Source organism: Accipiter gentilis, chromosome 28 (genome assembly GCF_929443795.1).
Source record: "Accipiter gentilis chromosome 28, bAccGen1.1, whole genome shotgun sequence".
Classification (NCBI taxonomy): Eukaryota; Metazoa; Chordata; class Aves; order Accipitriformes; family Accipitridae; genus Astur; species Astur gentilis.
In genome coordinates this window covers 2,032,427-2,057,563 of record NC_064907.1, presented here as the reverse complement: position 1 = coordinate 2,057,563, position 25,137 = coordinate 2,032,427, and the positions used below count along the sequence as shown (strand labels likewise).

At 40.7% G+C, this 25,137-nt stretch overlaps 1 protein-coding gene across 5 annotated transcripts in view; it reads left to right on the top strand.

Moving 5' to 3' along the window:
- The first annotated feature begins 11,949 nt into the window (after nt 1-11,949).
- The window catches only part of CDC42EP3 (CDC42 effector protein 3), a 34,834-nt gene continuing 21,646 nt past the window's right edge, over nt 11,950-25,137 (top strand). The window contains exons 1-2 of one of the 5 annotated variants that reach the window (XM_049831440.1): nt 18,131-18,238; nt 20,207-20,387. The gene's annotated coding sequence lies outside the window, so the exon portion shown is untranslated. Of the gene's footprint in view, nt 12,006-18,130; nt 18,239-18,580; nt 18,776-19,948; nt 20,010-20,206; nt 20,388-25,137 lie in introns of those variants that run through there. The other 4 variants (XM_049831439.1, XM_049831441.1, XM_049831443.1 and 1 more) reach the window with 4 other exon arrangements.

Genomic DNA, 25,137 nt, shown 5'->3' with positions numbered 1-25,137 from the left:
TGTGCCAGCGGTGCAAAGTTTGGTTTGGGAGTTTTGCAAATATCAGGTGCTCCTGAATCATGAATACTGATTTCAGTACATGCAGGGGGCTAACAACAAAGGACTAAACAAATTGTGTGTTACTGCTGTTTAAAGACCCTTGAAATATATATATGTATATGTATGTACACGTGTGCACATATATGTGTGTGAGTATAAAAACAAGTTATATGGTTAAAGGGTTTTAATAATATATATACAGGGTCAAGATTAAGGAAAGAAGAAATCTATTGCAAGGAGAAGGAGTTTCTCAATATGATCATAAAACTCATTCATGCTAATCCCATAAATCTGTATCCCCACAAGGGAAAGAGCCATGTCTAAGGCAGATTTGAATTATTTGTTTAGGTACTGCCAACTTAATGCAAGTCTTGCTGAAGTACAGAAATCCTTGTACTGGCTCCAGTCAGCCTTGCATTGGGTCCTGAATTTTCGTGGGTCGAATAGGGGACCAGGGACACAACTCACTGGAATTGCTGCTAATTCTGAAACTTGCACTCATTTTGATCTATCAGAAGAATTACGTAGCCAGATGTTTCCCTATGTATTTTGTTCATAATTCACACTAAATATGCCTGAAATGGGGAGACTGTAGTAATGTAACACTCATATTCCATATTGCATTGGTTTTGAGTATAGAGTGTATTGGAAAGTAGCAGACCATGTGGTAGTTTTCGCATCTACTCTTGAGTTACAGTATTTTTCACAATTGAGTGGTTTACCAATGTTTGCATATAACATAAAGGTGCTACAAACACTTGTGTTTCTGGACTATACACAGTGTTAGAAATCCTAGCTTACTTCTCCACCTATTTCCATGCTAAGCACAGTGTATATGTCATTCTAGACACAATGAGCTGGAAATTTAAGATATGTTGTTTTGCTTTTTAATCCTTTTTTGAACCCACTATTCATGCTTCATTTTGACTTCCTCACTATGTTTTTAAGTACATGCCAAAATGTGGGATCTATACTTAATATGAGAAACTTCTTTTTGCAAACTAGACACTGATTTTGTGACAGCTTCTCAAGCTCTTTGCAGCCAGACTGCTATGTCTTTCCCCCTAAGTTACTTTAAATGTCCTTATATATAGCTGGCAGGGGAGGAAAGCAGGAAAATTTTAAATGATGTTACAATGGCAGTACAGCTGTCAACAAAGCCTCTCACTCTAAGTCCTATGATATTTACTATGTTTCATAAAAAAACCTCATTCCTGTAATTCTGTGCTGCAAAAAGAATGAACACATGGTACTATTAAATACGTTCTAAAGGCACAAGAAAATACAAGGAAAAAAAAAAAAAGAGTACAACATTTATTTAATACTGTGATTTGTAGGTTGACCTCAAGGCTTGACTCCCATTTTGCAAAATGTTGGAACTGGCAAGGCTAAATGAAGAAATACAGTACCTAGCTTATGTTTAAACAACATTAAATCTTCATAGTAGCTACTGTTAATATGTGTATGTGTAAACAGACACCATATTCATGAGGAAACTTTCACTGATTATTTAATGTACATATGGAATGATTCTTACTTAGAAATACTTTTGATTTGAATAAAACTGCACAGAAACTGATGATATGCCAGAGAGATCTGCTGAATGTCCACGGACATAGTGGGCTTTTAAGGAGAGTGAAATATAATATCATGTTCTGGTTTTAGAGCAAGGTATGAGGCAGACTAGGTAGGAGGTCAGACAAAGTGTATCTAACATGAAGGAATAAAAACAGCATCAACATTTTTATTACTTAAAATCTTATGATTTGTGGGAAACTATCATTATTTTTGGATGCCTGAGTTCTGCAATTGCATGAAATAAACTGCATGGTAAAACAGCTCCTGATAAAATTTTAATTGGTATGATCTGTCTGTTATTCTGACTGCTTTTACAGATCCCAAAGTAGCTTAGTTGGGAAGGGCGCTGGTTTGTAAAAATGTAGTTACTATTTTAAATAAAACACTTCAGTCAGACAAATTGACTAAATTCCTTAGGACTTATAATCTTGGCAAAAGATGATTCTCCTTTTTTAATGTTTATCTTTGTTCCTATATTATATTATTTCTGGGAAATAATGGATAGGGACCTCCTTCTTGACTGAAAATTCAGAATGAAAAAGTTAATGAAGCAAAACCATGTAATGAGCATAAACACAATTACGATTAAAAGGTAAACAAGTATTTGACAAGCTCACATACATGGAAATGATACCAGCAGCCCTACCTATGTACAAATCTATCCCATAAATCCATAAGCAAAGGACATTGCACAATGCAAAATGCAGGGCTTTTTTTCTTTTAACTCTAGCTCTCCAAGAACCAGACAAGCACATCTTCAGCAATGAGAAAGCCACAGGGCGGCATGTGCATTTTGCATAGAGGGCTGCATTCCATTCATGCACTGAAATTAAAGCTAAATGGAAACTGAAGTTCCTCAGGGCAAGAACCATAACTTCTAATTACCAAAGGTAAAAGATAAACTGGAAAAAAAGTATATTCTTTCAGATACAGCTAGAATTATGATGTGAGTCTTAGAAATATTTATCTTTCCTTCCATAAGTGAACATTCTTCTGGTAACTTGGAGTTTTTCTTGGACTCTTATTGCTGTTTCACAATGATCTAAGGGTTTATTTGTAGTCTTAGTGGTGCTTATATAATTACAAAAATCTAAAAAAAATAGAATGTCTGATTATTCTAAATTCCAGTTAAAATGAGTCAATTGAAAAAGGAACTATACTTCAGTGTTTCAGCTACACTTCAGAGGGTCATATATTAATGTACTCAGCAGGCCACAGAATGAGTGATCTTGTCACAGGTGATCATCAGGAGTTCTTTGAAATCCCAAATATAATTAAATCTCTAATATGTGTTCACAAATATATTAAGCCACAAAAGGCAGCAGCATCCAAAATCTCTGGTAGTCCTGAAAAAACACTAGGGCTGGGCCAAGTGAGAAATGAGACTATCTCCACTGAGAGCTTGTCTTTGAGAAAGAACTCAAGAAAGCCAAGGCTAATTAACTGAAAGTATGGAATTAAAGTTGATTAAATAGCTATTCTCATGCAATTGAGGATAGGACCAGCTGAACTCTGCCGCAAATGCTTTATGTCTGTGTGGCACCACCATATATACCTCTGGAATTTCCTAGATCTACTGCCCCTCCACAGAGTAATTCTGCAACATTAGCCCAGTAATTAAAGCTGCTTCTTCCTCTAAGTGTCAAACTGATAACACAGGTCCAGGGTGGCTGTATAATGCATGTGGAGTGTATCCTATGCTTGTGAAACCACCAGGCTTTGTGCAACTGAGGTATATACCCATACTGTGTGTCCACACTCTGTGGTTGTCTTCAACTTCTGTACACAAGCCAGGTCCAAAACTGTCAGCTCATATGTCAGTACAGGGCATATGCAAAACAGTGTCTGACCTTTCACCAAGAACTAGTCTCTAGGAAGGCTGAAAATCCCAGACAAATATAGAAAGTGATCAAAATTTGCCCAGGCAAGATTTCCAGGCACGAACAGGGCACATGCTGGGAAACAAAAAGCAAACAACAAACCAGGAGACATGCAAGGAATGGCAGTTTTGCTGTATCATTCACAGCTGTTAATGCATGCTATTGCTGTTGGAAAGTGTGTAAATATAAATTTGAAAAGTCCTTCTGCAGAAGCATGTCTTCCTACTGATTATTCAAATAATGAAATCAAAAGTCTGTATTATATTATATATTAATGACTAGAGCTGGATCAAACTCAATTCAGATTCAATGCATAATTTTGCATGATTACAGTTCACCTTTTTCTGTTGCTCAGGACAGAAAAGTCTTATTAAAGATACACAACTGTAATTTCTCTTGTTTAGGATTAAAGGAAACCTTAGGAGGAATGGGATAATACATGCTGAGAAATTCTTTCAGTAGTTGTTCATGATGGAAACCAAACACCTTACGAGATATGTGATAAAAAAATACAAAACATTTAAAAAATGCAGTGTTTAAAATGAAACATATTTTTCAATACTTTGACTAGAAATGTAATGTGTTGCCAGTAGAGTAAGCTGGATTTTGTAGGCAGAGTCCTTTGCAGAGCACAGTGGATCTGACACTAAACTTTTCCAGATTACAAACTGAGTAACAATAGCTCACATCTTTTGCACATGTTCTCCCCTGTGCTCCCCAAGAAACTCTTGTAGGTGAGAAGTCCCTAAACTTTTGGCTGGCTGCCAGTCTCAGGATGTTCACTTTCTCTTTCAGTGTAGGCTAGAGGCAAAAATGGCAAAAAAATGTAGGAAAACATTCAAGACAGCTCTTAGTACTGGGTTAGTGCATTCCTGTTTGGACTGCCAAAAAAAGGAACCAAGGCAGAAAGTCAAAGCAGATCAGAAATCACTGTATTTCCATACTGCAATATGTACTATATGCTGCCATGAGGAGTTTTGTTACCATGCCCGTCTCCTTTGGAGAAAACATTCTCCATCTAGTAAGAATTTGCTGAATGTTGAATGCTTCCCTATTAATTTTGAATACTGGGGCCAAGAAATGTGCACCTGCGGATCCTGATACGCAGCTGGAGCAACATTCCAGCAGGCTCCTGCAATGACTCATCAGCTCTGATCCAGTTCTCCCTCCAATTAATGAAAATGATAATACCTTCAAAGTCCAGTTTTAAGCCTTTTATCTGGAACCCCTTGTCCATTGCTAAAAAATAATTAATTACTTCCTCTGATACACATGGAGGTTCAGGACGTTTTACAGAGAATGCTATAAAAGTATTTTCATCTCCACTTAAAAGCTGATTTTCATGTCAGTGCCTTAACTTAGCCTGTTATATTAAGGACCTGCTTTTAAACAAAAAGTACAATGTTATCTACTTACAGCAGACACTTTTGTTTCCTCTTCTATTAATGAATTTATGAAATTATCCAAATATAAGGTAGAAGAAAATCTAGACATATATGTTTTAGAAAAGAAAATAGGAATTAAGTAATCACTGTCAGGCTAACCTTTTGCTTTGCACCTTCTTCTTCAAACTAAACTATCAACAAATATAGGACAGACATGAACACTCCATCTTTTCTTATAAATATCTAAGATCCAGATATTATCACTAACGCTTTTGCATTACAACTCTCCTGATACCTGTGGCGTTTCCTTCTGTTTTGCACTACACTTAATGAAAGCAGAATCAGCCCCTTAAAAGATCATAATTTTATCAGAATTTGGCCTGTCAGCATACCCTTTTTTTCCTTAACCTAATAGGAACAAATAGGAACTCTGGGTAGAGGCCTCAAGCACCAGACTTAATTTGAAGGATGATGAAGTGGTAAATTATCTCAGCCTTTCCCTTCCATTAATAAAGCAACACAAAATGCTGCATTATTTGATTATGCCATTTTCTTTATGACACCTGTGTTATGGAAATGAATACTAATAGTCACCATTTGGTTGCTGGCAAAAAGGATGTTGGTGAAAGACACAGTTACTATTGGAGGCTGTTGTCCCACCAAATCCTGTGAAATTCTCTTTTCACCCTTTGAAACTTAGAAAAACAAACACAGTGAAAGCATAGGACATGGATGAACTGTGAGGAAGAACAAGCAGCCCTGATAAAAGTTACGCAATTATTCGGTAACTGGAGAGACAGTTAAGAGAAAATACATAATTCTGTGCAGTCAGCCACAGATTTAATCCGGCCCCCGCTTTCCCTTTGGGGTGCCCACTGCAGAGCCTTGCGGCTACCGATGGGACTGTGAGTTTCTGCCAAACCCACCCCCAGTCTTTGCAGCAAATCCCTCACTTCGCTCTTGGCAGGTGCTTACCCCGTGGCTAGAAGGATGCCAGCTCCCAAGGGGGAGTCCTGTCCTGCTAGAAACACCCGAGGGCTGCACACCATCAGTGCAAGGAGTTCTCAAGCAGCAAGCAGGCAATGCCCAGTTCCTGCCTTCCCACTGTCCCCCACTTGCCAATCTGCCTCAAATTACAGGTAACAACTCTGGAGGGAGAGAAAGGCTGATTACTAGAAGGTCATTGCTTCTGGAAGGTCAAGAAGCACCATAAGGATGCTGTGGAAAGAACTTTGATGTGAGATGCAAACAAGGGTAAGGCGTGGCTTGTGTGTTTTGAACCTAGAGAGGGGTGACTCTCATGGTCAAACCAAACTATTGCTGTAGAACAATCCTGAGGCCTGTCTAAACTGGTGAATCCAGAGGCACTTCTGATCCCCTGGGTGAGGGAAGCCTGGCTACTTTGCAACTGCGTAATAGAGGGAAAATCAGACAGGTGCTGTCTCTTCCCTGCCCAAGTTTCTGCAGGAAGCAACATCGAAATTGAGCAGAGAGCTGCCGTGTGCTCAGGGCAAGACCTTGACGGAGCCATGAAGAGGCCTGGATCCTGACTGCATACCAGAGCAGGCATCTGCCCTCAGCCTAGGCACAGGTTGGATGTGCCAACTGCATCTACCAGGGACCAGGGACACCTGTATTCCACAGGGAATGGGAAAGATCCTTGAAAAACAACGGGCAAGGTTCGTTTGTAGCAGCTCTCAGCCCAGGGTGATCTAATGGTGCTGCAATTGCACATACTCACATTCCTTGATTCAAACCTACCACGAGCTAATAGATGATCCATTTGTCTCCCCATTGGATAGCAAATAATAGGGGTTTAGATGCCAAATAGGAGTGCGGCACAACAGGGGAAGTTTAAAGCTCCTATTTATTTGGGACTTCCCCATATTGAGATTAGCAGTGATAGGAGGGCTAATTGAGCAGGAAGGATATTATGGGCTATTGCCTGCTCTTTGCAGCCAATTCCTTTCAAATCCATACAGGATGTAGCCTTGTCATCCTGTTTGAAAACATTCTTCACATGTAGGAGTATTCAATGCTAAGAGAAAAGATGGCTAAAAGGTTTCTTATGACCTCAGGGATCAAGAGACACATATATTTGTGAGGATGAGCGTCACAGAATAACTCTTTATATCATCCTGCTGGCTCACTGCACCTGTGCAGGCATTGTGTTTTTTAGGAAGTGTTTCACTTTGTAATATCCGGTACTGCTCAGCTGAAGCCACAGCTATTTACAGAAAATAGCAATACTACTCCAAAATGAGATGTGCTGGAATGTAGAAGTTCAGTGTTTCTTGATCCTTCTCTAGTGCTGACTGTCATGTCCCCACCCACAGAAAAGACTATTTAGCAGTAAGGTAATTCAATTCAGAACAGTATTTTTCTCTACAGTCAATATTTTCCTTTCAGGTAATTCCTTTTGAGGAGAATAAAACTTTCTTACCTTGCAGAAAAGGAATCCCCCAAACTATAAGGCATGCATAACAACTTCATTGGCGCTATGTCCTTATAAGTCAGTTTGATGTCCAGGCAGGACTTTCTGGTAAGGGCACGTTTTGCCAAATCACAGCAGTAAATACCAGCAAGTTCCATGGGAACTAATAATGAACTATAAAGCCCACCTGTTTGTGTGCGGCATCATTATGGTAGCTTGCTTTTAATGGCACTTTCCTTCCTACATTTTTATTTCCATTTCACTTTTAAGAGACTGCATATTTCAAAATTAATTTCCCTAGGTGTTAATAATGTTAATTTGTTAATAATGTGGGATTTTATTTATTCTAAATAACAGTGTAATTTAAAATCAGATATAAATAACTTGCTAGTCAACATGCTCCAAACTTGTAAATCTTATTAGGCATAATGCCAGGCAGAGAGCTACCTGAAGTCAACAAACTTTCCTTTGAACTCAAGTGGGCCGTAAGATAACCTCTCCCAGAAGAAATCCCTGGGATTGCTCCACGGTAGGGAGTGCTGGGCATTGTGATTGATTGGCCTTACAGACTAAAGATTTAACTTGAGGTTTATATTTTTAAAATCCAACAGTTTTTCAGATAATGTAGCATCAATGTGTGTAAGGTCCTTAAATATGACCCCCTTATTTCTTGCAAGTCAGCGTGTGTGGAGGGATGGGCTCTGCGGGACCCGTGAGCTGCCACAAAACACTCTGGAAGCCTTTTAGGGGGGTAGACCTATACTCTGAAAGGCTGCACATCACAAAATAGGTTTTCGACAGAGTTAAGTTAGAAGGATTTGTCAGCACTTGTTATGTTTCACAGCTCAGAAATGCAGTTCCATACAGAGAGTGTATTATTAACCAGCATCCAATTTCTGCAGGATGTCATGAATCACAGGTTGTGGGACATCCTCCTGAAAGGCTCCATAAATTCTGAGTCACTTTTAAAACAAACACTACACAATGGCAAGCAAGGCCAAACTAAGGTAAATATGAAAACACTGAGATGCAGAAATAGGATACCTTCCTCTGTCTCCTCCCAGCTGATACCTTCCTCCCTTCTCCAATGGAAAGGTCCTTCCCTTCAGGAAGGACCGCCTCTGCATCTCCACGTGCACATCCTACCAAATCAGAGCCTGAGTAATTCTTTGTTCAGGACTTCAGGAACTGGTTGACTATGAGTAAACACTGAGTAAGACTCCTTCCTTTCTTGATGGAATCCACTAGGGAATTTATTGTAATCTGTTCTGGCTTTTTTTTTTTTTTCAATTATGCACTTTTAATGTAGTTTTTTTCATAGTTGGACATGTCATGAGAGAGTGATCACATGATATTTTTCCATGGTGCCAAGGTCTTTTTTCCAAAAGATGTGCCTGTACTGCATAAAATATACAACTGAGATTTACATGTCAGTTAGGAGTCCAGTTAAAAATGGAATAGACTGAGTATAAAAATCATCTCTTCAAGGATAGAAATGCAAGATAGCCACACATGGCTGGAAATCCAATCCTAGCTTTAAGCTGATGTGACTCCAGTATTAAACTGAAGATTGATAAATCTACCTGAAATATTTGTAAGGAACTCAAAGTTTATGGGGAAAAAAAGACACTCCCACTTCTTACAAATCAGATCAAAATGGAGGAAAAATAGATATGTAAAAGCAACTTCACATTTTTCTATTTCTTTCAGTTTTACTTCTTACAGCCTTGGACAGACAAACAGAAGTCAAATATAAAGATGCATGCAATAGAATTTCTAAGTATTCAAACAGGCTGAATAAACAAATGGTTGGAAAGCAGTGTGGTTTTCTGCTCTCTACGCAGTGCTAGCTCAGATCCAGCAAGGTTTGTTAGATTCCATATTGTCTGCACTTACAGGAGGGCTTGTGACAAACTTTGGGGTTTGTTTTTTTTTTTTAATTCCATCAGCAGATATAAACTCAAATGCATAATGTGGTTTGGGTTAACACATACCTCTGTGTAGCAATCTGAAAATTTAGACCAAATAGAAGGAGCTGTTCTTAGAGGTTTCAGGGCACTGGCTGCTGCAAGTAATGGAAATCTTGTAATAAAAACACTTCCTGTATTTCTAGTAAACTGGCAGATGTTTCTAACTGACTCTGTTTGTTCCATTCCAGTAGTTTCTACAGACATAAGTGTAACAGACCTATAGTAAACAGCATTTTAAAAAGCCAACATTAAACATACCTGAACCCAAATAAAAACCTATAATTATTGTGGTTACTTAAGAACAACCAATTATGTCATTCAGCAGAGTGACTGTTGATTAATGTCTGGTACACATCTTTCTTCTTTAAAATACATATTCCAATCATACCAGTTTGCTTAAGAGGTTACTCAAAAAGGATAATTTGGCTAAAACAGAATGGGATTTAAAATATTCACTGAGTGTCAAAATTCCCCTAAAACATAAGCACCTGATTCCAGACTAAGCTACTGCTGGCAAGATTCCTACTGAATTAAATGGGAGTTTTCTTATTCTAGGCTTTAATTACACTAGCAGAGTACTTTTTGCCTGTAGTTAATGGCCAGTTTGTAGGCTGTTCCCACATTTAAAAACATTAGTCCACTTGCTTCCCAAATGACCTCTTAGGATGCCATATTTATATATGTGTGGGATGGTGAGGAAGGGAGAGAAGGAGTTAATGACAGTTATATTCTTCAGATAAAAGTATTTTTGTCTGGGTCAAAACCCACCACTATTTATCACAAGTAAATGTATTTTTCCAGCACCGTCATATTATTATCCTATGCAATTTGATCAGTGTTTTAATCACATACACTGTGTTCTTTGTTTAGCCAGATGTCAGGTCATCTAATTATATAACAGCATTGGTAAAAACATTACCATAATTGATGTGAATATTATGAAAAGTAAAACATACATAACAGTTATATTTATTATTAGGTTTCCAGACATTTTTCTGCAAATGCACTAGGTGTCTTACAAAATGGAGGTATCTATAAAAAATTTATTTCAGGTTTTATCATGCTTACCATTTTTAAGCTTTCTCTATATTTTGTTCCCACCAACACTTTCCGGTCTATATTAAATCGCTACATCCTTACCATGTGTAAGAAAAAGGTGTGAACCTGCATGTCCACGATTAGCTACTTCCATCTTTCTCAAACTGCGGACTCCTTAACATTTTTCTATGCAGATACAAACCTACTGATAATAAGCATTCTTTTCTCATTTACCTTTCATAAGACCTTCAGAAGTGGGCACCAGGCGCCCACAGAGAACAGGTTCAAAACTAGTGTTTCAAAAGTAAGGTAGCAACTCACTTCTCTTAACTGCTATGGGGATACCAGGCAACAGAAGAAAAGTCAGACCTTTACAGTCTTGGGGATTTTGGTGGTTTCAAGTTTGGTTTGTGACTTGTGTAAGTGGTGAATTAGAGAATATTTGTGGGACTGTGGAATAGAGAATTTTATTTTGCATTTTGAATGCAGATTTTGTTGATATTGGTGCAGAGGATTAGACATAGCTAATCACATTTGTGAGAAGGAATAAATCTCCAGTGTTTATGGAGTCTATGGCAGAGGCAGACATGGTTCAATCTACAGGGCATAGGACAGGAGCTGCACACCTATGGTAACACGAAGAGATGCAAAAGTGCACACCTTAGTAAATACATAGTAAAGACAGGTCTCTATGAAGTGCATTTCTTTAAGTAATGCCTGTGTGTAATTTCCCACCAGCATCATGCCATTGATCTTAATAGTTATTCCTGACTTACAGTAAAATCAGCTGAGAATCAGTTTCATAGTACTTAAACAATGTGTGAAGGCCAACACAAGAAAATATGAATAATTCCTTTGTTTCTGGTGGGAATAGGGTCTCAAAAATATATTCATGGCAAAGAAAACTAGAATTGTTGATTTTTAGCTCAGCAGAGCTACGTTCAAGTGTATCTATTCTGGTACTGTATTCAGTTATGGGACATACCGTGATGTCTGAGGTTGTATTTACTGGTTTTAACTGCATGCTCAATTGCACCATTCTATGGTGTGCTGTGGGAAAACTGGTCTGTCCTGTGAGTACCTGTACAGATGAGACTTTGTCCCATAAACATAGTAAACTACTTTCAGCTTGGCATGCTGAAGTTTTCTCTCTGCAACCTCTATTCCAATCAGTGGTAAGGCATGAATCCAACTTGGAGCACTGATCTGTTCCAGCTGTTGGCATTAATGCAACTTTCATTTTGGAACCAGGAGGTAAATGCAAGACATGAGAAATGTTTGAAGGCATTTTGTCAGTGACTTCTTGTTAGCCAGCAGCATGCCTGGCTAACAGCAATGTGCAGACACAGGGGCAGCTGATACAGGTTTTTATAGCTGTGAAATCCTATAATGCTGATCAGTGATGCTGTGGTAAGGCTGCAAACAGAGAGCAACGAAACAACCCTGTCTTGCAGACCATAAGGGATATCAGAAGAGACAAATCTACAAGAAGAGGAAGGTCCCATGAAGCTCTTGGAAGCGCTTGCCCCCTCACTTGTCCAGTGAAGATGAGCCCTTAAGGAATCTGTAAAAATATCCCAAAACCCAGAAGATCTTCTAATCCTTTAAATACATCCCATCCAAATCAAAAAATGAAGAAAAACTGGAGCTACATTACAGCTGGAATTGTCTCATCATCCAGGTAGGACACTGTGGTCTACAGGTATTTGCTGTCTTTTCCTGCTTTATTAATACCTAGCCCAAGGAGTGTGCAAGGACCCAAAGGACACAGCTGGCTTGCTAAGCTCTCTTTTCTCAAGTGGTGGGTGGAAGGGGTTCTGTAGTAGGTGATGTTGGGGGAACACAACCTTCTCCGGAGGCATGCAGAAGAACTGCTTCCTGGGAGAAACTCTGTCTGCCTCCCTCTGCAACCTCCCCCTTCCAGCACTGAAAGCTAGAATAGAGCTCTAATTCTCATCTGCATCAAAAATAAGAATGTGACCAAATTTGGTTTGTCCTGCTAGATTTGCAAAGTGTTTACAAAAGAGTTTAATGGAGATGAAACTTGAGGAGAAATTGCTTAGCTTAGCAGCAAGGGTATGAGGAATGTGAGATGCGTATGTGATATCTGGATTCGTGACTGAAATTCACAGTTACCTTTGCTTTATCCTCTGTGAACTCTCATTTTCAGTAAGTGAAGGTCATGTAAAATGACTCTTTACCAGCCCACATCCACACCCAGCCAACTTCAGCATTTCCTAATTAGGTTATATTCAATCTTTATAATGTGCTTGTAATAGATGTGGTACTGTAGCATAATCTCAACTGATATTATTCACTTCCCAGGAATGTACAGCTGAAGCTGCTCTGCAGGCTCTGACTGAAAACAATGGGTGTGCAGCTGACAAATAAACGTAGATATTTTACATGCCCTGGTCTATTTGGATGCCATTGTTTAAGTGATGTCTGCTGAACAGGTATTCACATTAGAAAAACAAGCATATTACAATTTTCTGATGTGGCAGCTATTTTTGAAACTCATTAAAGCTTGCTAGTGCTTTTCCCATGCAATGAAAAACTGGAATTGCCTGTTGTAATATTGGCTGGCAGTTATGAATGGTTTCAGCTCACATTTTATAATGAAGAAATGAGCTCATGCTATATAATTGTGGGCTATCCCCAAGAATATTTTTATTCAGCGTTACTGTCAGACTAAATTAAAAATGCCAAAGAGCCCGATTCCTCAAGGTGCCAGGTGCTCTCAACTCCCACAGTAGTTAATGGAAGGGAAGAGTACTCCGCAGTTTCAGGAGTCCCTAAATCCTGATAGTGATGCACAAATTCTCATATTAAGCAAGACAATATTTTGCAGAGCTCTCATTGTTCTTTCACTCTTCTTTTTCTTTGTAAAGTGAGCAATTATTGCTAAAAGTAATATTTATTCTATGCCATATCCATTTATTACATTTGTATGAGTTACTGCAATACCCTTTCAAGTGACTTTTGGTTTACTTTTCCCCATCTAAGCTTAAAACAGTCATTAACGTCCTTTGATTAAGAAGTAATTAGTGACATATTTGAAGCTCCTGGTGATCATAGACAGTGGCATTCATCTGGCACTAGACACTTGTTTGCATCCCCTCCTGCCAAACGCTGTGGGATTTTTGTCCTCTTCTCCCTGGGGAATCCTGCAGAGAAAAGTGCTCTGAGCTTAGGGGACCCAGAGAGAGCAGATGACAAAAGAAGGGAAAAGCCCTTTGGGCCGATATGTGAACTACCACCTCCTTTCACTAGCTGGATCACCACTTCACCCCATGTGCTCCCCCAGCCAGTACTGGGCAGCCTGGGAAGACTGAGGCTGGGGCAGGGGGTAGAAGGTTGGTGCCCGCACACACATGTGCTTCCACTTGGCATTTCATAATGCAGTAAGAAAAGGCAGACTAGGAAAGCCAAATCTTGTGCAGTGTTTGAGTACCAAAAACATCTGAAAGTCAAACATCCATCATTAATATGTACAAGGTCAGGCAAAAGCCTTGCTCAAACTGCAGGTCAATTAGTCCTTCTTTTTTCCCCTGGATCCAAAGTGTTATCACCACAGAGGATAATGGTAAGTATGGTCCTCTGGAGCTCAGAGGTCACGGAACAAGAGTCAAAAAAAATGGGTTCCAAATATTGTAAGTCTTTCAACACTGTTTTCTAGGTATTCTGTTAAATATCCCACTGGGAGTCTTCTTTTCATCAAACCTAACCACATTTCTTTGGACTTTCTTCTCTGAGTGAATTCAAATATATAAAGAATTTAGATGAAAAACAGATCTGTATTTTTTTCATTGTTTAAAAAATGGTAGTACATGCTCACTTCTCAGAAGAGTGATAGTTATTTTATTTATAGAAATTCCCAAAGTGACAGTTACAGAAATACTCTGTGGCAAACAAGTTGCAGGAGATTTTCCCCTCAGTCAGATCATGTTCTTGCTTTCCAATGCTGCATAATAATTTCCATGAAAAGAAGCTGTATTATGTAGCCCTGATCATTGTTTCAACTTGGTGAGAGCAAACAGTGAGAAAAAAACTGTAAGTTTGGGGAAAATAACAGCCTCCAAATAGGATTGGTATAAAGAAGATGGTCTCACAGGTCTCTGGGCTCAGTGAGAGAAGCAAGCAGACTAATTTGCAGCAAAAAAGAGATATAAGTTGTATATCTGTTGGGAAAATAGAAAAAAAAAAACCAAATAGTGAAAAAAATGAGACTATGGAGCTGCCTCAGGAGGTTGTAGAATTTCCATCAGTGGATGATTTTAGGAACAGAGGATCAATGAACATGTGTAGGAATAGCCTAGGTGTGTGGTTGCCCAACTTGCCCACAGTGCCACAGGGATCTGGGAGGGACTGTGAAAGGTGGCTGAGGAGACGAGTTTTGTATGCACTATGTAGCAGCCCATTTCAGGGAACCTTAAATGGGCTGCATCTTCCCTGGAAAAGAGCATGGAGAGGCTAGAGTTTTTGGAAGATTTTAGAAGTTAAGTGCTTGATCCTGCATCAGGGTACAACGCGGAGAAGATGACCCCAAAGTTCCTTCTGACCCTACAGTTCTGTTGCTCTATAAAGTAACTTATCAGAAATGTTGTGTGTTTGGATATGTATGCATTGGTAATCTATGGGAATTATTAAAAAAGAGACAAATATTTAGACTATTCCTATATAGTATTGCTAAACACTGTTTAGCAATAGTATTTCAGAATGCAATCTTCAGGAGCACTGGAAAACAGTATTAGACAGTTTTTGAAAAAGGTTTTGGTAAAATTTTCTTGTTTATGGTGGTAGTATAAAGAGTGTTTACATTAAATACTTTAACTTCTTAGTTTCCAGAGCTTATGTTAATCATGTGTACTTTAAGGATCAGAAAACCTTTGTCAAAGCACAGCTTTTAAACAATTTCAAAGCATAACAGACTGCTTAACAGTCCTCACTAAACTCATGATCTAGCTCCAGCTGAAAGAAATACAAAAGCACCACGGACTTGAGTTGGGCATATATAAATAAAACCAATATTATGACGAATAGAAGTTGTCCTGATTCAGCAAAGCACTTAAACGGATACTTACATTCTCTAGCTATCACGTAAGTATTCAAGTATTTAAGTATTCAAGCATGCCTGTCATTTAGGAATCTTAAGACCATGCTTTAAACTCCAGGTTTAGTTCCTAACGAGAGAGGTTAGAAATGACAGGAGACAGCATAAATATGTGGTGGAAAGACACCAAAACAGCAGAGGATCCCATCATTCCTTCCTGTTGATCAATTCAAAATCTGCATGTTGTTAATAATGCTGACACTTTAACTGCTAAGAAGTTGAAGAAATTCAGAATTGAGGTTCTCCTAAGAACTTTGGTTCTGTCTCTGGCTGCTACACTTCTGTCTTCCAGGGTTTCCCATAACACGTTAAGCTGGGGAAGGGATTGGCATTTTTTGTGCAGAGAAACTAAAACTTTTCTTTAAACCGTTACTGCCTCAAAACACTAACTGTATTTATGTGTACACAGAACACTTTCCTATTAATATGTCCTTTGCTTCTTCATAAGAGAACAAACCAGTATCATAATGGCCTATGACAGTACACTTGGGTGCAGTGCAGTGTAAAGAACGTGCTCCTTGTACCGGGGAATGCAGCCTGCCTTTGATAACCTTGGGATGACTAACATGGGATTGGGAAAGGTAACAGCAATGATACAAGAACAGCAGAAATGGCATGGCTGCAGCTTTGGGCCATATAGGCTTTTAGGGCTAAAGAGAAGCAGGTCATCTCCTCACCACCATGAAAAAAAGCACAAAACTCAGAAGGGATAACGAAAAGGGAAAACTGAAGAGGAAAAGCTGGAACAGGTGCTGCAGGTCAGAGGCGCAGGAGGTCATAATGTGAAAGATCATAAGAGAGAAACTTGATTTAAACCAACTGTGGCCCAGTACAGTGGCACACAGAGGTTTGAAACCCAGCTCTGAAAAAGAACCAGGGAAAGTATTCAGAAGAGGCAGGCATGTTTGACATGACTGGGACAAGCTTTTGAGTGTGCCACTGTAAAATGTTGCCAGCCTGTTATTCTAGCAAATGAATCCATGTGTCTGTCTGTTTTGTCCTCAGAAACAGTCGTGTGGATTTTCTTCAGCTTCAGCCTATGAAGCCACACACACGCATGCCCACACACATGTCCTTTCTGAACTAAAAAGAAGTATGAGCAATGTCATCTCTCAAGTGTCCCTTTTAAAAAGTTTTAAACCACTTAATTTAGGTTCCTAAATGAGAAAGTAGTCTCAAGAGTAGAGTTGGTAGATTAAAGGTAGCGTGGAGTGCATTCACGCAGGATAAATAATTGAATAATTGCGAAGCTGGAAATGTATCCAAGGAAGCCAGGATTTATTACAGAATTCTTATTTTCTTTTGCTTACACAAACTTCATAATAGCTGTTTTCTCTGACTGTCCTTTTGCATAAACTGGGAGCAGCCTCTGGGCTGCTCTCAAATTTACTTTGGCTTCTGCAACAGCAATTAAGAATTACTGGAACTCTGCATTCTCTGGCCATGCTTTCAGTACCGTCAGAGGTTGGGGCACAGAGCCATCCTGCTCCCTTGAGCAGCAGCAGGGCTGTTCCCTCCAACTACCTGTTTTGTTGGTGCCTGCTGCCAGGTGGGGGGCTGCATGCCGGGCATGGGGAGGGACTGTTTGCATGAAGCCCTTGCTTCAGTGGAGCAAGCAACTTCACCCTCAGCTATTAAACTGACATGTGGAGGGCTTGGTTGTTTGGTTTTTTTTGAATCATCTTATGTAAATCAAATAGCCAAAAGGATTTTCACAGAATTGAAAATTCTTCAGCAATGAGAAATTGAATGTAAAGGGCAGAATCTTCTGTGTAAGTTTTATTTCAGATAGCATATCAGGGTATAAACTGCTGTGTATGACCTGATGTTTCCTGCCCAGAGACAGCATCCTTTATGTGCAAGGGCACAGCAGTCTGTGGGCATGCTGAACACTACAGTCTCAACACCTTGAAATGAAAATGTTCTCTGAATTTAGGCATGTATTTACAGAAAAGAAAATACAATTGCCCTGTGGTAAAGTAGTGCTCCAATGCTAACAATGCAAAGAGAACAAAGGGGAAAACTCTCTCACCCAGATGTGGGTATGTAAGCATATTTTAAACCAAGTATACATTTATATGCAATGCATCCACTGTTTACACTTACTTAAAAATGCCATACATAATGAAAATTATGCAAATATTTATAAAAATATCTTAGCCTGGGTAAGGTATGTACCACACTTAATATTTCAATAAATGCACATGCAGCGCTTGTATGGCAGTGCCAAAAGTAACATTTTGAAAAATGTCCCTTTAGTAAAACTGTCAGGAGCGGAGAGTTGAGTTCAGGTACCTGCCAACAGAAACCTCTGTGAGGATGTTACTGGGAGAAGTGAAACAATACCAGGGTCTCTACCTGGATTAACCAAGGAACTTGTAAAAAATTTAACATCAGGTCAGTGTTTATGGGCTTCCTAGTCAGTAATAAGCCAACAGCTATTTTGAGCCCTTTCCCGTTCTGGGCACGGCAGTTTCACTTGTATAAAACAGACGGGCAGGTGCCCTTAAATCTGCCATTACGGGGCTCTTGGCCCCAGCGGGTCCCGCGGAGGCGATGCTGCACGCTCCGCATCTCGCTCCGGCCCCTCCGCTGGGCGGGAGGAGACGCCCCTGCGCCTCGCCAGCTCTCGCAGTATTTGCCGTTTACCTGCAAATCGCAGACCGTGGAGTCAGGAAAGCCTAAGAGCTCCTTAAAACCCCTTAAATAATGGAGGAAAGGCAGAATGAATGAGTCGGGCGGGCGCTGCTACGGAGAGCGAGCTGAGAGCCTCACCCTTGACGGATCGGGCCGTCGAGGAGGTGAGGGGGAAGAGGGTTCGGGCGAAAAATCAGCTTTTAAGCACCTCTCCCAGTTGGCCGTGCTCGGGAGGGGGGAGGGGGGGGGGGCCTGCCCACCCGAGAGCTTCAGCGGGACACAGCCGGGGTAGGGGGTGGCCCCCCGGCTCTCCCCGCAACTCCCCCACCCCACAATGAGCTCCCCCCCCAAAAAAGAGGGGAAATCCCCCGTTATTGTTAGCGTGGCTGTTTCTCGCCTCCCCTGCCCGCCTCCCAGGCGGCGCTCCACGGTGCCAGGATTTCCCTGCAGCCCTCCCTCCCCGCCCGCAGCCCCGCCGGCAGCGCCGCCTTTCCGCGGCTCCCGCTCGCCGCCCGCGGCCCCGTGCCGCGCCCCCGGGACACGGGGCGCCGCCGCCGCCCGCCCGCGCACTGACAGGCGCTCACAGGTGCCGCGCTCGCCCCGAGCCGCGGAAGGGCGGCCCCGCTGTCCTCCCGGCTCCGCACCGGCGGGAGGGAGGTAGCTAGGGAGGGAGGAGCGGCGGGGGAGCAGCCGGCAGCGCTGTAAGTCGGGAAGCGGGGGCAGCGTGTGCGCGGCGCGGCGCGGCGGGCCGCCACCGCCGAGCTGCGCGGTCGGATCCGGGGGCCGGCGAGGGGCCCGGCACGGCTTCTCTTTCCCTGCGGAGCGGCGGCGGGGCCGCACCGCGCCCGCTCGGGGGGCAGGGAGGGAGGCTGGGAGGGAGGAGAGGCATTTCAGGGTGGCCAGGGAGAGCATCCATTAATCCTCGTGTTTGGCTGCTTGGGGGATTTATGCCGGAGCAATCGCATTGCTAAAACCGTCTCGGGGTGTTTCTACATCGCTGAAATTCCGAGCTGAAATTCGCCCCTATAATCGGTTTAAATTTTCTTCCCAGCGTATTTTGACATACCTGATTTTAAGCCCTTGTCTTGGAGACAGCAGGCATGCCTACATCGGCCCGAAGCAGCGCGGGCATTTTTTGTGCGGGATGTCCCCTTTTGCTGTGCCTTTCTGTGCGGGTTTAAAAATAACCGTGCGCTTGAACGCGCCGCGGCCGGCTGCGGGGCTGGGGCTGGGGCTGCACCTAGGGCAGATGCAGGGCTGGGGGATGTCAGTGGCCCGGTGTGATGCCGGTTGTCGAACAAAGAGGTCACGTCGGGAAATCAAATAAGAATTTGTTTTGGGTTGCTGATGAAGAAATGCGGGCGGTAGATTAATAAGAGGGACTTGGTTTATTTTCAGTTGAAATTAAAAAGAGACCAAAATAGAGGAAGTAATTAATTTAGGACTTGCGTCACTGTAGATCGTTGTTTTGTAGTAAAAATAGGAAGAGGGCTGATTATGAAATGTTTAATGTAACAAATATGATCCTGATCTCTTACTTTCCTTTGAAAAATATTTAGGGGAGGGAGGCAAGGAGAGCTCCCAGGAGTGAAATTACTCATGCATAGACCATTATTTTCAGTTACATATAGGCTATAAGTATGTAACGTTGTTTAGCAAAGCATAGGGGAAAAAATCAGACACTTTAAGGTATGAAAATCAAAAACTGAACAATTCTTAAGACGCACAGTACCAGAAATCTTATAATCCGTGTGCCATGGTTCAGATGTTTAGAGGAATGACAGAGATACCAAAAAAGGCATCATCATACTCAGTGCAATTCCCGGAGCAGTGTTTTCTCCTTCCCTACAGAAAAGGAAAGCACATTTCTGGAAGCAAAAAGTGACAGATGTGGCATCTCAGCAGCTGGCTAAACATAAAAGCATGTATCAGCAGGTGATTACTGTCACAAGGATTTATTTTTAAAGTGTCTTGTACTGAAAGAGTCCAGCCTTTTTTAGCATTAGTGTTAAGATTTACTTTAGCTCTTTGGCACATTAAAAACAGTCTTTCAGCAGAAGCATTCAGAAAAGTAAGAGAAAACTCCTATGTTCAAGGCACTCCTTACTTTGAACATTTGTTTTTTATTACAGCATGCAGAGACAAGGAACTGAGCAGGTTCTTCGGTCAGTAGGATAGTACTGAAGGGAACAATTTTTCCTGGCCTCAGCATAAGCCAACCATATCTGGGAAGGAAACAATGGGGCCTATCTCCTCCTTATATTAAAGATAATCACAGTTACTGTTCTCTCCGGAGCACCTTGTGCATCCACAGTAAGTGAAAATCTGCTGCAGAAACTACCTCTGTGGTTCTGCCTCTCTTCTGTGATCAGTAAAGCCAGCCAGAATCACCAGGAGGTGGCCTGGGTGAATTTTGGAAAGGAAAGAGATGTGTATCACCTAAGAGGCAGCCCAGAGCCACTCTTTCCCTGAGGCGGCTCTGCACCATCCCTATTTGACTGCTGTGCTGACTTCAAAGAGGTGTCTAAAACTGTTCCAAACCACTTATATCAGCTTTACTGTAACTGAAGAAAGCCGTGGTTCATGGCAAAACATGTTTTGCTCTCAGCTTTTCATAACTAGGTATGCTGCTTTGGTGTATAGTCTTCTAAGCTAGATGACTTCTTATAGAAGAAATTCTGGTCCTCTGCCCAAGTCTTGAGAAATAGTTTTTGGATAGGAGAGGGAACTGGCATTTAAAAACAAATTTCCCTCTGCCCTGCAGAATTTGCCATCAAGTTCTCCTTTGCTTCTTGCCAGCAAGGCTATGTCCCAGGGGCTCGGTGATGCTCTCTGATTAGTTTGTCCTCCCATTCCTTGCCCTTGTTGACAGAGTTACTGTGGATCATGTCACCCGGTGCCTGTTTTGGCCTTTCATAATGATGTAAAACTCTACAGGCTTTTACCCTCCTGCATGCAAATGTTACTTTTTGGACCACCCCCACCCCCCCCCAAACCAACAAACAATCCTCAAACCAAATCCCCAACAAATAAAAGACACCACCCCACCCCCCCAAAATCCAAACAAACCAAAAAGCATCACTTCTTTACTTCCCCCCTCCCCCTCATGATCAGGCACAGTAAATGTATTTTCTCAAGATCTGAACCATCTTGGGGAGAACTGGCTGCCTCCTCCAGTGGTAAAACTGAACTAATTGGGTGGTCTGTCCCTAATAGGCACAGCCATGCTGCAGAGACATGGTATCCCCACAGGTACAGCGCTTACAGGGGTGGCAGGTGGCTGAAGGTTGGTTCCTGTGGTAGGTTGGTTCGTTTGTTTGTTGTGTGACAAGGTGAATTTCCCAAAGAAACTCAAGTCTGAACTTAAATGGGGATGTGGGGAGAATTGTATTCAGGTGCTGGATGGAGGACTGTTTTTAAATGATTTCCTCTCACAGCAAAGCAAACCAGTTACTAGCCAGTGAAAGCAGCTAGCTGGTGCTGATGGATGTGTCTGAGTAGAGCAGTGAGAGTGGATGTGAAGCACCACCTACACAGGGGAGGGTTTTGTGTGGAGCAGGATGGCAGAATAAGGTGCAGCTACTGAGTACAAGCTCAGGTAAAGTTCACGCTGAAGAAGAGATCTATTACTAGTGCTCTGTTAAATAAGAAGGATTTCTGGATTACATTCTTGAAGATAAGCATTGCTTACAGTATTTTACGATGTTCTGTATTCACATTCATAATGTTATTAAGCAAAGACACTGATCCAGCATGGTGACTTCTGGGGAGGTAAGTGTAGTGGAGCAGCTGGAACTGGCTGACAAGACAACTCCTCATAGTTTAAGGGTTAAATCAAGACACAGTGAAGCTTCAGAAAACACTGCCAAGATAAAATGGGATGATTACAAATGGATAGAGTTGGCCAGGATGACAAGGTATATTTATACCTTTACTTGGGTTTCATTGACATGTATGGAATAAACGGTCAGGTGTAGAAACAAATGTTTGTTTTATGGTTCTGCCACTAGTTAAGTCCACAAAAGCACTTAAGTCCACAAGAGCACAGTTAGTTAATAATTTTTGTAAGTAACTGAGATTTTCCTTTTGAGAGGCTGGTGAACTGTTGAATGTGTTTTACTCCTTTTTTTGTGTTGCGTTGTTTTGTGTTTTTTTTTAAGAGGGAGGATAAGCCATTTGCAGGCCATTTACAGGCTGAGCCTACATTCCAGTAGCACATTTTCATACCAAAAGCTCTGAAAATGTGAAAGCGATGGTTGAATACTTAAAGTGTATCTTCAAGACCATGCTATCTTAATGTGAGACCATTTTACTCAAATGTATGTTTAGCAAAACATACTGTTGAAATAGTGTTACACTTATTTTTTAAATTATGCAGGTTGTGCAATACTCTTAAAACTTGATGACTAGTATCTCATGAATGCCAGGGAGCCACATTAAGGGTTTCAACCCCCACTACCTGTGGGACAACAGCATACAACTTAACTATGTAAATGTTGCATTAATGTTGTTTACTTGCACTAAATAATAGAAGAAAGCTTACCAAGTCTGATACACTCCTTCGATTTCTATCATTAAGGTCAACAGGGAACAAGTGAGATAAGAAATTAAATGGACTGATATAATGAGTTATTGTGCTGGGGCTGATTCTGAATGAGCTAGGTGAACTTTTCTGTGGTTACGTGTAAACAGCAGCTGACCTGTAGAGATACAAGTGCTGCTGATGAGCTGTGGTCACTGAAACTAGGTATGACTCACCTAGTCAGGTCTGCAAACTTGTTTAGATGCATTTAGATGCAATTAATTTTTTTTTTAAGTCACCTGTAGAGAACTTTCTAAAAATAAATACTTCATGTCTTTGCTGGGAAGATCTAAAATGTAGGGCTTGGTGTATTTTTTTTTATTCCATTCCTTTGAAATACCAGATGTTTCAAGTCCAGTTCTCACTGTTTTGCTGTAGAAATTTTATGTGTACCTGCATATTTGTGTTGTGCCTTAAACAAAGGAAACAGGTGTTGAGTCTTCATTCCAAATGTTTTCTTCATATTAGAATATTGGATACTACCATAAAAATAGTAAATAAAAGCAAACTGTTAGTCTCGAAATCCTTGTTTTCAGTTAACTTTTTAAAAAGCCTGTACAGTGTAACAGTAAAGTCAAGCAAACCCAGAAACCTAAAGCCTGTTATGCTGGCAAAAACAAGTATCCATAAGTTCGAAAATGCCTGTAGAAAATGGTGATACATATATAAGTGCATTATGGTCATGTTACTTCTCACCACCCTCTTGCCTCAAACACTATGTGGGATGAATGAGGTGAGAAGTAACAAAAAGAGAGGATCTGATTGAAATTCTGGGCTAAAGCTGAAGGTCATGCTCTGTCATGGGCATTTTGGGTGGTGCTGGGCAACATTGTAAAGCAGAGGGTGAAGGAACCAAATAATGGTTGCACAAACAGTATAATCTTGGGATTTCCTAACTTTGCATTCTTTGACTTTGCACCCTTAGTGTTCCACATATGATATTCCTAATTATGGGGTTCAGAATTCTTAGTGATATTCCGCAAGGAAGATCAAAGGTGCTTTGCTTCCACCACAGTCAGCATCTATGAAGCATTTCCCCAAAGAGGTTGTGAAACTAGCTTTCTAGCTGGCAGAGCTCTCTGTCATGATCTTCACCAGAAGAAACTCTGATACCTGTAAGAGTATGAGTAATATTGTTTCAAATCTTCAGCAGGAAGCAAAGAAGAGGTGGTAAGATGGTAGAGAAGACTCAAGTCTTAAGTCTTTAGCAAAGAAGAGGCTGATGGATCTTGTTGCTTTGATAAACGCTTTCTCTGTTTCTCCTATTCTAGTAAAGCTCCTGTTTGACTTTTAAGAAGGTGGTTTTCTCAAGCCATACAACTGGATCAGCTCATGTGTAGTAGACAGTTTTTTGTTTGGTTGTTTTTTTCTAGTGTTTGAGTGGTACACTAGTACCACGCGATGTACAGGAATGGAATGCCAGTGGTGCTGGGGATTTTTTCCCCACATTTACATTCTTGCCTCTTTGTTTATTTTTTCCCTTATTTCATTTATATCGTCAAGAAATGTATGACAGCACTAATGGATTCTTCTCATTAAGAAACCTTTTAAATTTTACAAAAATCAATACTTAAGTAATTTAGAACCTTAAAAAAAAATCCTTGTGATACCAGAACAATTTTTGAATGTTCCTCTTCATTCTAATACTTACTAAATCTAACCTTTTAAATTGTACATCAAGATACTGTGATCAGAAACAAGTTCCATTCTTTCTTTCTTCCTTCTATGTGTATCTCCAGTTCTAGTTAAGTAAAGCCTAAATCGTGTGTTTTTACATATATCTTTTTCATGAAGGTCTAAGTATTTTCTAGAAACCTCTAACTTTACCTTTTTGCCTCAATTAATATGATTCAGTGTATACTTTGATTTTGTTTGACTTTAATTCTGTTTATTCTTGAGACTGGGTAAATTAGATCTGAAGCTCAGGCAAAGATTAGTCCAAGATGTGGAGGAGCTTAAGGTGAATGTTTTAGTTTGCTTTTTCTCCCTCTTTTTCTGTGCTTGAGATGCACACCATATATATCCTGTCTTCAATGTGACAGACCACCATTAAGGAAAAGCATATTGTTCAGGCACTCTTGCCACTGCTTTTAATGATGAATTCTATTGGGGAATGGTCATCATATTACTTTTTGGTCATTATTATTGGATTATTTGATAAACTGTCTTTCAGGAACTAAAGCATAGTTTCAGTTCGGTTAAAATTTATCTCCAGAGAAAGGTTAGGCCAATCTTCTCAATATTCAGTTTTCAAATGATAGCTTAATCAATTTTAATTTTACCAGCTCCTTGTCATTTGAAGTATTAATGTTACTCAGTGCTTCTTTGAGAGTACATGCTTCTGTAACCACAAAGACTAAAACCAAAAGTATCTCTGACACTAAAAGCTGCACCTGCCACAGCTAGGGTGAAGGAAAAAGAAAAGGCAGGTTCTGCCTTTGTAGTTTGATGTAAAGGCCAGCCATACCATTTCTCCCCAGC